We start from the raw sequence: 12342 nt of genomic DNA, 5'->3' as shown, positions 1-12342 counted from the left end.
AAAAAAAAAAAAAAAGAGGCCCACCCCTCACTGAGTTATTAGCATTTCACCAACTCTCCCAACAATTTTTTTTTCCTCTTACTATTTTATGCTTCTTTATGGCACCTTTCACTACCTGACATTATATGTACTTTTTGTTTGTCTAATTCTCTCTATAGAATGCTAAGCCCCATAAGTACAGTAATTTGTGTTTTTGGGTGTTGTATCCTGGTATCTAACATAATGTTTGACACTTAGTAGGTACTCAATAAATATATGTAGAATGAATGAACAGGAGTTAATTACTAGATATAAATTGAATAATTGATCATTGTGAACTGTAACCCCTTACGCTGATGCTTATTGATTCTTACAAGTTACTCTTATAGAGAAATGCCAGAATAATGTACAGAGTATTAAGAATCCAATCTTTTCACAATTAAAACAAGAGAAATGAAAAAAACTCAAGCAATAGCATTTTCACCTTCTAAAAGATGAAATTTTAAAAGCAAAATATTTTTTAAGCTTACCCATAACTTTCACAGGAGACAAAATTTTTACAAAGTAAGATCCCTCTGACTGCTTGACCCAGCAAAGAGAGGGTGGGAAGGCCAAGAATGAAAGTCAGGAGCTACGTCCCCATCAGGATATGTAAACCCTTTCCTATTAACAAAATTTGGAAACACCAAGCCAAGGCAAAGATCTGCAAAACATTACTCTTTCACCATAAACCATAACCTGTATTACCCATTTAATGTCCTTTGCTGAAAGCATAAAATAAAATAAGAACTGTTTGCAAGCCTATAGGGTATACTGTACCTCTGGGGATCTACTATGAGACCTCTATTAACAGCTCTTACAGATGCAAACAATTTAGTTTTCAAATGTACAAAAACTAAACTGGCACATTATAAAATCATTTTTATATAAAATTATTTATGTTTGTCCAATTTCTAATCTTCCTTTAAGAAGTTAGACATTTACAGGAAATTACTAATATGTTAGTACTCATACCCTGCTACTCTAGTGCAAATAAACACATAATTAGATGAATAAAATATAGTAGAATGAAATTATGTGACAATATGGTTTCTTATTCAAAGTAAGTATGCTAAGATATCAGAATTATTTTAATTATTGCCTTCATTAAGAAGCACATAGCTTTATTAACCTTAAGCTGATGAGAAAGAGGGAAAAAACAAACAGCTTCTAAAACAAACTATTTGTTGAATTTTTCTTAAACAGAGTAATAAAAACAGGATGTATACCCCATGTTGTTACAGTCTTTTTCAAACTAACACTGATAAAACCTGTGCAGTACACCAATCCTGATACTATCCTAAGAATTACAAATTCCCTGGTATTTTATCATCAATTCTCATTACTTACAGGATGAATAGAGATCAGTGAAAATGTGTTACCAAAAAATCATTTGGGGACTTTTTCTTTGTTTAGCAGCTAATTAAGGTCAAACTTTCGAGAACTGGATTACTGAAAGATTTCCAATTTAGATTCCTCTGTGGTAGTGTAGGTTAAGTTTCATTCATTCAACAAATATTTATTGGACACCTATGTGCCAGGCAAACCTTTTCTGTAAAGCACCAGATATACTATATAGTTCAGGCTTTGTGGGCCACACAGGCAATTCCACAACTACTCAACTCTGCCTTTATAGCATGAAGGCAGCCAGAGAAAATATGAAAAGGAGTAAGCATGGCTTTGTTCCAATAAAACTTCATTTATAAACACAGAAATTTAAATTTCATATAATTTTCTGGTGTCATGAAACATTATTCCTCTTTTGACTTTTTTTCCAATCATTTAAAAAAGTAAAAACCATTTTTAGCTTGCAGACCATTCAAAAACAGGCAGCAGTCCAGATTTGGCTTTTAGGCCATAGTTTGTAAATTCATGATGTAAACCGTGGGGATACAGCAAAACAGAAAAATATCCTTCCTACATGGAGCCTCCATTCTAGCTAAGGGAAACAGACAATAAGAAATTAAATAAATTAGATGGTATATTACACAGCAGTAAACATGATGGAGAAAAATGAAACAGGCCAGGAGACAGAAGGTACTGGGCATGGCCAGAGGGCTATAATGAGGAGACAAAAAAACTACAGGGGCAGTTACAATTGATTTTTCCTTTCAAGTCTTTATTTTGACATAATTTCAGACTTGCAATAGTACTATAGTATCTAGAACATATTAAGAACTCCTAATAATCAAAAAACAACCCAATTCAAAAATGGCCAAAGGACTTGAATGAATAGATATCAACAGACATTTCTCTGAAGAAGACAGAAAATGGTCAACAGGTACATGAAAGGATGTTCAACATCATTAATCATTAGAAAATAAAAATCATAACCACAGTGACGTACCACCTCACACCTATGAGGATGGCTATAAACACAAAGACGAAAAAGAGCAAGTGCTGGCAAGAATGTAGAGAAACTACACACTGCTACTGGTAATATAAAATGGGTCAGCTGCTGTGGAAATAGTTTGATGATCCCACAAAAAGTTAAAACACAGTTAGCATGACCTACCCATTTGGTACTCAAACAAATACATGTACAGGAATGTTCACAGCAACACTTTTCACAATTGTGAAAAAGTAGAAACAACTCAGATGTCTGTCAACAGAGGAAGGGATAAACAAATTGTGGGATAATCATGAACAATGTTGAATAATACTCTATAAAAAGGAATGACATTCTGATCCATGCTATAATATGAATGAACCTTAAAAACATTATGCTATGTGAAAGAAGTCAGACACAAAAGATCACATGTTGTATGACTCCATTTATATGAAATACCCAGTACAGGTTAATCCATAGAGACAGAAAGCAAATTGCTGGTTGCCATGGGGCTAGGAGAGGAGGGAATGGAAAGCAACTGCTTAATAGGTACAGGGTTCCCTTTGGGGAGATTAAAATGTTTCTGGAACAAGACAGAAGGTGGAAGTGGTACAAAATTATGAATGTTTGAATGCTACTGAATTACTTTAAAATGAGTAATTTGTAGTCTATGAATTCCACCTCAATTAACAACCAAAAAAAGCAGACACAAAAGACTAACATACAGCATGATTCCATTTCACACCAGGCTTTACCCCAGAGTGATAGTAAAGGGGCATAAGTAGCCTTCTGGAGGGCTACAAATGTTGTGTTTCCTTATCTGGGTGCTGGTTCTGAGGCTATATTCACTCTGAGAAATTCAAGGAGCTATCCCTTACAATAAATGTGTATATTTTTCTACATGTATACTACGCTTCATTAAAAAGTTTTGAAACTATAACATATACTTCTGAAAACAAAAGATTAACTGCAATTTTTTTAAACTGTTACCATTGTGGGGTAAAGGATCCAAGAAATCTCTCTGCATTATTTCTTACAACAGCATGTGAATCTACAATTATTTCAAAATAAAAAGTTTTTTAAAAAAGAATCAGAAAATTAGAATTTTCAGATTCCCATTCCCAAAAATTCTGATTTAGGTCATCTGAGGTAAAGACAGAAAAACTTTTTTTTTTTTTTTTAACATAAGCTACCTTAAGTAATTCTAATCCAGGTGGACCACGACCCTCACCTTGAGAAACTCCAACCTAAATGAACTCCATAAGCTACTTAACTTCACTTTCTCTGTGAACCCCACCTAGAGGAGGCTTTTAAAGGCATCTATCAGCAATAGGGGCACCTGGGTGGCTTAGGTGGTTAAGTGTCTGCCTTCGGCTCCGGTCAGGATCTCAGGGTCCTGGAATCAAGCCCCACATCAGGCTCCTTGCTCAGCGGGGAATCTGCTTCTCCCTCTCCCTCTGCCCCTCCCCTGCCCATGCTCTCTCTCTCACACACACTCCCTCTCTCTTTCAAATAAATAAATAAAATCTTTTTTAAAAATTAAAAAAATAAAGGCATCTATCAGCCACAGCATGGAAGAGGTAGAAAGCAAGAAAGCACAAATGAACTATGAGAGGCTACAAAAGCTAACCACTTTGGGTGCCAAGATTTAACTTTTACCGAAGAAAAATTAGATGAATTGGAAAAAGATTAATAAAATGAGAGAATTACTGAAAAGGACATACAAAGCTTTCTGGGTAATCATCACAGATGCAGCCACAAATATTATGTGCAAATCAACAACTTTTCTAAGTATGTTTTCCATTACAAAGTAGTGGGATCAAGATAAGATAAATGATGTTGGAAGCTAAATTAGCTTAGCAAGACAAAGTTTGGAAATCAGTGCAATATTCTTGTACTTATGGTCATTTCTGGTACATTCTTCGCCACAAACACTGAAAAAATATTTTACTCCTGAGACAAGAAGTAAATAAAGGAACAATTTAGTTCAAGCTCAGTTGGGTCATACAGAATTTTGATCTGCTTTAGCTCCAGCTCTAAACTCTTTGGAGTGAGATACTTTGGATCTCGTTCAAACTGCTTCAATGGGAAATTTTTTGAAAAGTCTTCAGTTTGATTTGAAGTTCATTTTCAAAATAATAAGTTAATATTTCAGTCCAATTATAATTGCAAAAAATTAAATCAAAGCTCATTCCAGTTTTACTCTTACTTTTGGTAGAAATTCCTGTTAAACTATCAATTCACTTTCTCAGCCCTTTCATCACGACAAAAGTTGATATATCTGTCCAAGCCTTATTTTCAGCTTTACCTTGAACTGAAATATAGTCTTAATTACAAAGTCTCCTATAGTCAAAAGTGGCAGCTGTCACTCAGCCCTAGCAGACTGCAGCCCTGAGAGAATGCATGCCCCATGTGGCCAGGTCTCATTTTTTTTCAGAAGAAGTTCAAAATCCAGATTTTTTAGTCTCCTAATTTTTAAATGTTGGCAACAAATTCCAATTTTTAAGAACTAGTCTACGGGCCAATCAACACATATCTGTGGACTGTCTCTTCTGCAACCACTGGCCCAAGAGTTAATAAGGTATCAAGCTTCTGATGCAAAATCTGAGCTTTGCTAAGTCTTCAGTGTAAACTGAATATACAATACAGATTTCAGGCAAAGGAGCTCTTTGACACAAATGCCAGTCCAAACAACAAATCATGATTTCATTCTCATGCTTAGTTGAATACTTAAAATACTGAATATTCTTCCTTCTTGCTACTTAAACAAGAAGAATAAATACAGAAGTAAGCCATCTAACCTGCCCTGCAGTCTAACTACCATGTGTCAACACACTTTACTAAGAAGAGCCAGAGTAGTGGCCAGAAATGCCACATATCTTCTGATTGTGACAACTGGAATTTATAATACTTTTTTGCTTCTACAAATGAGTCAGATAAGCTTTCTCCCCAGAATCCACAAAAAGAATGATGAATCATGGTATTTTTCTCAAGACTATCTTGATCACTATTAGTCAATTTCATCTACAACTTTATCTAATGGTGAACTGCCATTATCAAAATGATAAAACATGATACTCTCTTTGGGGCTAGTAGTTTGGAGCAGAAAAACTCAAAAAAGAAAACACAGACACACACACATAAAATTTACACAGTTACATGGGGGGGGGCGGTGGTATCAATATTCAGGTAACATGTAAAAAATGACAAAGAGAATCAGGTAAAATAATTAAAGGATAGTAAGACTCTATCTATAAATTAGATAGCAGACCCCACATAGTTTTATAAAAGTTGGCTCTCATCTCAGTGTGAACTGTAGTGATTTCAAGATCAAAGCAATAGGCACATAAAATCAAACAGGTATTAAATTGGAAGAAATTATAGCATTCAGATGGGCAATATTTATAGAAAAATTCTTGGGTAAACAAAGAAACTGTAACAAGGTAACCAACCCAGAAATCCACTCAAGTACCTTGCCTATGAAATCAAAATTAGCTTACCCAAGCCTTGCCCTTCCCCTACCCACCCTCCGCAACTTGCCCAATCACCATTTCTCTGCACCTCTTTCAGGATATAGGGGATGGGCTTAAAAGCTGTAAATCTACCAATTATACTGCCTTTTGTCCAGTTATGAAAAAAAAAACCACTCTGTGAAAAGAAGGTAAAACTATGCTAAAACTTTTTTTTTTATTACTAATTAATTTTATTTAACTGTGTACCTTGTTTTGAGTAACTGAAAAACGTGGACAATCACAGAGATCTGCCACATGGAAATTACAAGATTATGGATTCATCCTAATGTTTGATACAATACTGACCTAAAAGGCAGAATTTTCACAACTGGAGCTAATTAGAGGACATGGTATTCGTTATCACGGGGCTACAGAAACAAGGACAGAAAGAAGCTAGACAGAACATTCGATTTAATATCCAGTAGGCAAGTAGTTGTTAATTCCTTAAAAGACCTCCAGGCAAGTGATAGCCATGTGATAAAAGAATGTTGTGTCCAAAAAATATGAGAAACATGCAGCTCCCAACATAGCACAGGGCAATTTACCATTATAAATATTCTTAGTTAATGCTTGTGTATGGAAACCAGAAGGTAATTGCAAATTCATTTTCAGGTCACTGAAAATAAAACCCAGAAAACCTATCTTCACTCATGTGTTGAAAACAAAGGTGCATGAGATTATTTCTGTAGTGATGCTGCCTTTTCTTAGAATTATTCTCTAAAACAGGGTATGTAAGAATACTTTCACCCAAATACCAGCCAATTAAAAACAATCAAGACACACTTGACTGATAAACACTATTGTTTATGGTAGGTTTTCTAGCCGATTAACATGACATTAATAAAGACCAGAAAGTTTAAGAATTAATGACTCTAACCAATAAGTTTCAGCAGCAGTTAGCCAGAAAACATTTTTACAAGGCCCAAATGAAGTATCTTTCATTCATTAATACAGAACCACAGGGCATACTTAGACATCAGAGGCTCAATGATCTAAAAAGAGTTCCTAGGGAAACAAAAAATTTTCCATTTTCATTCTGTAGCTGCTCCTTAACGACAGGAAGTATTCTTTCTTTTTCTGGCATTCTCTTTTCTCTCTACCTCAGGACATATTTACAGATGCACTGGCTGCTTTACAGACATGCTAAAAGTTCTTGCTGTGGTTGATCAAAGTTGGAATGCCTGAGGAAATTACTCAACTTAGACAGCCCGGAATTATATCTAGCCAAATAGTTACAGTGCTCTACTATTAACATGTGTTAAAGTAATATTTTAGCTATCCTGGATGTAAGCTGAGAGAACGTTTGTTTGCATCACACCCTGCGAACATTTGAGTCAAATATGTTACGCTGAATATCCAGTGTTAGTATCTGGGACGGTTCATTTTTTTAACTATGGAATAACACAAAAGACAACATATTTTATGTTGGCGGGAAAAAAAAAAACCTCACATACAACAGCACATGTATTAGGAACTAAGACTTTTATGATCTTCATGAAACATCCAAACTCTTCTAGAAATGTCAGAATAAATGCAACAAATGTTGATACTTGCTCATTACAGCATTTGTTGATCTGGCATACAATATTCTGTCAAAAAATGGAAGCATATTTTTCTCCAATTTATTACAAAAAATATTTTTAATAAAAAAACACTGCAACTATGTACTCACCTCCTTTCTATTACTAACCCGCCTAATTTGCAAATAAACATATAACATAATTAAGCAGAAAAAGGACACCACAGCAGTTTATTTTCATAGTTTTTTTTAATTGAAAGCCACAGAATTGCAGTACAAAGAGTTACTTGTCAAACATAACACAAATCTCTAAAATAAAATACTGGCTCCAATAGACTTGCACATCTGAAATAGTTTTAAACTTTGTTTTAGTTGGATTCTTTACGATGTCTAGGAAGAGGTTAGCACACACAGTACCTGAAATTGTCCTTTCCACATGAGCTACAATAGAAAAGACAAATGTAGCTGTTTCTCTAGTAGAGCTAAATTTGGCATCCACTTACACTGCCCTTCAACCTAAATAATTACACCTTTTAACCACGTTGACAATAATATGGAAATATCACTCAGAAAGAACCTTACAGACCATGGGATCACAATAACTTAAACCATCCTTCTATCAAATGTGAGATGAGGAAATGGTCTGAATTGGAGGGGAGAAGGGGTATTACTGACTTATAAGTAATAACTTATAATGCTTCTTTTTATTAAAAAGACTTCAACACACCAGAAAATGTTAACATCTGCACATACTCCAAGAAAAGAAAACATAAATAAGTTCCTCACCCTGGATTTTCTAAGAAGTGTAACAAGTGTTAACAGTACTAATGTCCTATGTTCTAGCATAAGCATGTCATGAACTGCCAGGAAATGGGTGTACCACGCAGGAGGCTAGTCCGTAAGTGAGAATGACAACCAGTAAAAACTTCCTGGCAGTGGGAATGACCAAAGAACTTTCATCAACTGGGATGCCTAGATTTCAATTTTAAGTTGTTTGCTCTGCTACAGTGAGATGCAATTCTACATTATTCTAACATCTAGGTAAAGCCTACTACACGCGTAAGGACTAGAGGGAGACAGACAGAGATGGACAGACAGAGAGAATATGAATGAAAGAAAACTGAAGCAATATTTTGTCCTGCTTTGGAGCAGGAATTAGGATGTGACCTTGATGGGATTCCTAAGAATCATGTAACTTAAGTCTCTTCCTCATTCCTTTCCAGATTCTAAATAAAGGCCTGGGTCTGGAAAAATGGGCAAAAACTTAAAAATCAGAGGGCAGTCTTTCAGATTGACCTTCATATCAACCTGTGATTTTGCGCAACACAGAAAAAGCTTCTTAGCCCAGAAATTACAAAAAAAGGGAGGGGGGACAATAAAAACAAACAAAAAAACAGATGTTTGATTATTAAGTTGATGCCGCAAATGCACACACACAAAATGATTCAGTAATCACAACGCTACAAACCTAAGGGCCAATGAATCTAATCTCCCTACTAATACAGGACTCAATTCTTAAGTCTAAGTTGCTTCCACACAGCCAAAACACAGATTACCACCGATTCCACCATACTCCCAAATGTAGCTTTAAATAGCTCAACACTGAATTCCAAAATGTAGTATACTCTTGGAGAGTAACAATTCCAAGAGCAAAATGAGGGTTCACATATAAAACTACATGCTCCTCAGGAACTGCTAAGTCTGGTCTTAGACCATACCTTCTACTAGATTCAGCCAAGATGAATACATCTGATAAGGTCCACACAACCCATCAAGAAATGGCTAGAAAAAAGTGAAAAATGTTTCATGTTCCCATCAGTACAAAGTAAAACATAATAAGCTCTGTACTTCAGTGTTTTGATTTGATCAAAAACTAATACACAGTTGTGATGCAGTGTAAAATTAAATCAGAATGTAATAATTGATTCAGTTTTCTTTTTATTCTAAAAAAATTTAAAGGAAAAAAAAAATCATTGCTTTTCCATGAAGCAGGTACTTTGTGCTAGAAAGCACATTTATTTTCTAGGGTCCTAGAAAAAGAACAGATGTACCTACTGTGTAAACACATACAGTAAGTTACAAGTTGCCCCTTAGTACTAAAGGCATGAACCAGCATCAGTACTCAAAAGTGTTTTAAAAAGAGTGTAACTTACTTTTACTGTCCCAGGCTAACTGGGCTCGACATGTCTGGTGCTTCTTTGTCTGCACATGGCCACCCACAGCCTGTCTTCTAATTAAATCAATGCTCTAGCAGCAGAACAAGCAAACAAGTTGCCTCCCATCTGCGTACATCTCTTCAGGACACATTTCCCTTGGTCAGAAGGTGGAAATTCTTGGGAGAGGTGATTTTCTCTGCCTCTTCACAAGAAGAACATGGATACTTGGCTGGATGCAACTCCATGAAGTGTAACTGTGTATGTACACCTCAAAAAATAAAACAAAAAAAAAAAAATGCAGAGAAACATAAAGACTCTATAAACAGCTGGAATACACAGAAATACTGAAGCACCACTGGAAATAATGCTAAACAGACAGGCAAAATGGGGTCTTTGACTGAAATAATCAATGATACCAAGTTGAAAGAAAAAAAAAAAGAAAAAGAGCATTTAAAACAAAACTCAAATTTCATGCAATGAAAACAGGTTAAGTACTATAAAGGATAAAAGGTAAACTCCTTGCTTCAAATACATAAAAACAGGCCTTCCCCCATTACAGAGAATAAAAGATATATCAATTGAAGAGAAAAATGAGGCTTTCAAGAGTGTTAGGTCTAAAATTAGACTCATCAGTCATATTATGGTTAATGGGCACTTGTATATATGTGAGCTAAATGCATCAAGATCTCTTTCCAATGTGTTTCAGCCCCTTGTGGAAGGGAACAGAGGAGGAAGCAAGGAACCACTGAAATACTCAGCTACACTCTGCTTATGAAAAGATGATTTGGGAAAAACAGAAAATGTTCAGAAAAATGGAGATGCTCATTTATTTACATACTTTTCTAACCTCCCAAATAAACAGAAATGCCTATAAAACACGCCCCTCTTTCGCAACAACAACAAAACAAACACTGAAGTAGGGTAGGGGGTAGGATGTGGTTAAGTGTCTACTCACAAAGAAACTCCACAAGCAAACTTGAAAACAGGTCTGTTGAGAGAGGTGGGGTTTATCAGTCCTTCCTAAAGTTCCCTTCCATCCTAGATACACCCATATGCCAGGAGCAATCCATACCATCTCCATGACCACTAAGCATTTCAAGGACTGGTAGGCCTTGGGTGCTCTCTCTCTCCCTCCCTGTGGCACATAATTCAGCCCAAGAGAAGGGGATGTGGCCTAATCCTGCAGTTGCACAAAGGCCTGGATGGGAGCACCAACAATAGACTAGTCAACAGTGATGACATTCTGGAGCTCCCTGCTTTAAAGAAATGCATGCAGAGCTGGCTCTGGGTGTAAGAGGATGTAGAGACTGATAAACGTGTAACAATATTATATATAATAATATAAATATGTAATAATGCAAATACTTTTTTTTTCTCTCACACCCCAAACTACCGGCCATTTATAAGAAGTTACTTCCTGAAGAACTTTCCTACAGTTTATAAGCAAGCATTATATTGGATTATATAGAGACCCAAAGACAACAGACTGCTTTTGGCAGCCAGATATAAAAATGTGTGCCCGATATAATCTGTTCTTTAAATGTTAAAGCATTTGGACAATAAACTAATTTCAATCATGACCTCCCCTGACCATAGGGAGCCTTATAGGATGAATCAAATCAAGTCGACATAAGAACTGCAGGGTGCACTTAGAATAATATAAACTCAACAAAACATTTTTAACAAAGGAGCCTGTGCAAGCTGCCTTTCCCTATACGAAATTTCAAAGGTGTATCTACCACTATTTTTAATGCACAGTATTCTACCTACCAAAAGAACTAGTTTTCAAAATGAATTGACCAAAATCTCTCAAAGCCTACACCAAGATATTCAAAAATTCAGCCAGATTCACTAGTTTTCTCATGCAAGACTACAAATAACCTCTCAAAAGCGTGTCATTCACATTTCACCTATGATTCCTCATTAGACATTTTTAAACCAGGTCTTAATGTTTTTCAGGAAAACATCGATGTACAAAGGGAGCTTCAGAAGTATTTTACAAGTAGCTTGTTTTCCATCAGAATCTGTGACACATTTTCTATGTTAACAGTTGCATCATGACTCATCCAGATCTACAGCTAATTTCCTCAAAAAAGAAATTCATATCAGAAGCTATACCATGTGAAATGTGCAAAATTACGGTCTAGAGTTTATAATCCACTGTGACTACCTGAACCTAAACTATTCCAAAAGCAGCCATGAAAATAACTGTCTTCCAGATGAAAAGCCCCAGACAGGAAGATCAAGATGTTTCACAACACCTCTTCTCCACTACGAGTGAGATCGGAACTGTACTATCCAATGGATAGAAGTCACTTTCCCATAGTTGTAAGGACAATCTCAAAAAAGCTATAAATAGCTAAGTGAAACAATGGGACCAAATCAGTTTAACAATAAATTAAAATATGATCTATAAACCGGCCTTTCCATTTCCCTCCTCACATTTTGAAGATAAACAAAATCCACTTTGCTATCATATCATTTTCATTTCCATACTGCAGAGCATGCCTCAAATGGAGTGGCCACCTTCCCTCCCAAAACCCTGAGGAGAGAAGCTGGTCAGTTTAACAGGCAGGAACTTATGCACTCATCTCCCCACTTATTTAAATGACAGAAACACCCCTTTAGGGTCCAGACGTGGTAGTCTTAGGATGACACCAATTGTCTGTAGTGGTAAATGAGGATAATGAAACTACACAAGGTAATCAGTTTCCCAAAAAATCTCAAAAATGATGTGTCGAGGTGGCCTGCATAAGTGTGCATGTGTCTACATATATAAACTGTTTTTTCTTTTACCTTGTCTCTTCC

General features: G+C 35.8%; 1 protein-coding gene across 3 annotated transcripts in view; it reads right to left on the bottom strand.

Annotated features, from left to right (window-relative positions):
* The window catches only part of TASP1 (taspase 1), a 258243-nt gene that overhangs the window by 229151 nt on the left and 16750 nt on the right, over positions 1-12342 (bottom strand). Inside the window, exon 3 of one of the 3 annotated variants that reach the window (XM_040637977.1) lies at positions 9532-9802. The exons of the other annotated variants lie outside the window; for them this stretch is intronic. The gene's annotated coding sequence lies outside the window, so the exon portion shown is untranslated. The remainder of the gene's footprint in view (positions 1-9531; positions 9803-12342) is intronic. 3 annotated transcript variants of the gene reach the window in all.

Source organism: Ursus maritimus, unplaced genomic scaffold (genome assembly GCF_017311325.1).
Source record: "Ursus maritimus isolate PB19 unplaced genomic scaffold, ASM1731132v1 scaffold_22, whole genome shotgun sequence".
Classification (NCBI taxonomy): Eukaryota; Metazoa; Chordata; class Mammalia; order Carnivora; family Ursidae; genus Ursus; species Ursus maritimus.
This window is presented reverse-complemented; position numbering and strand designations above follow the sequence as displayed.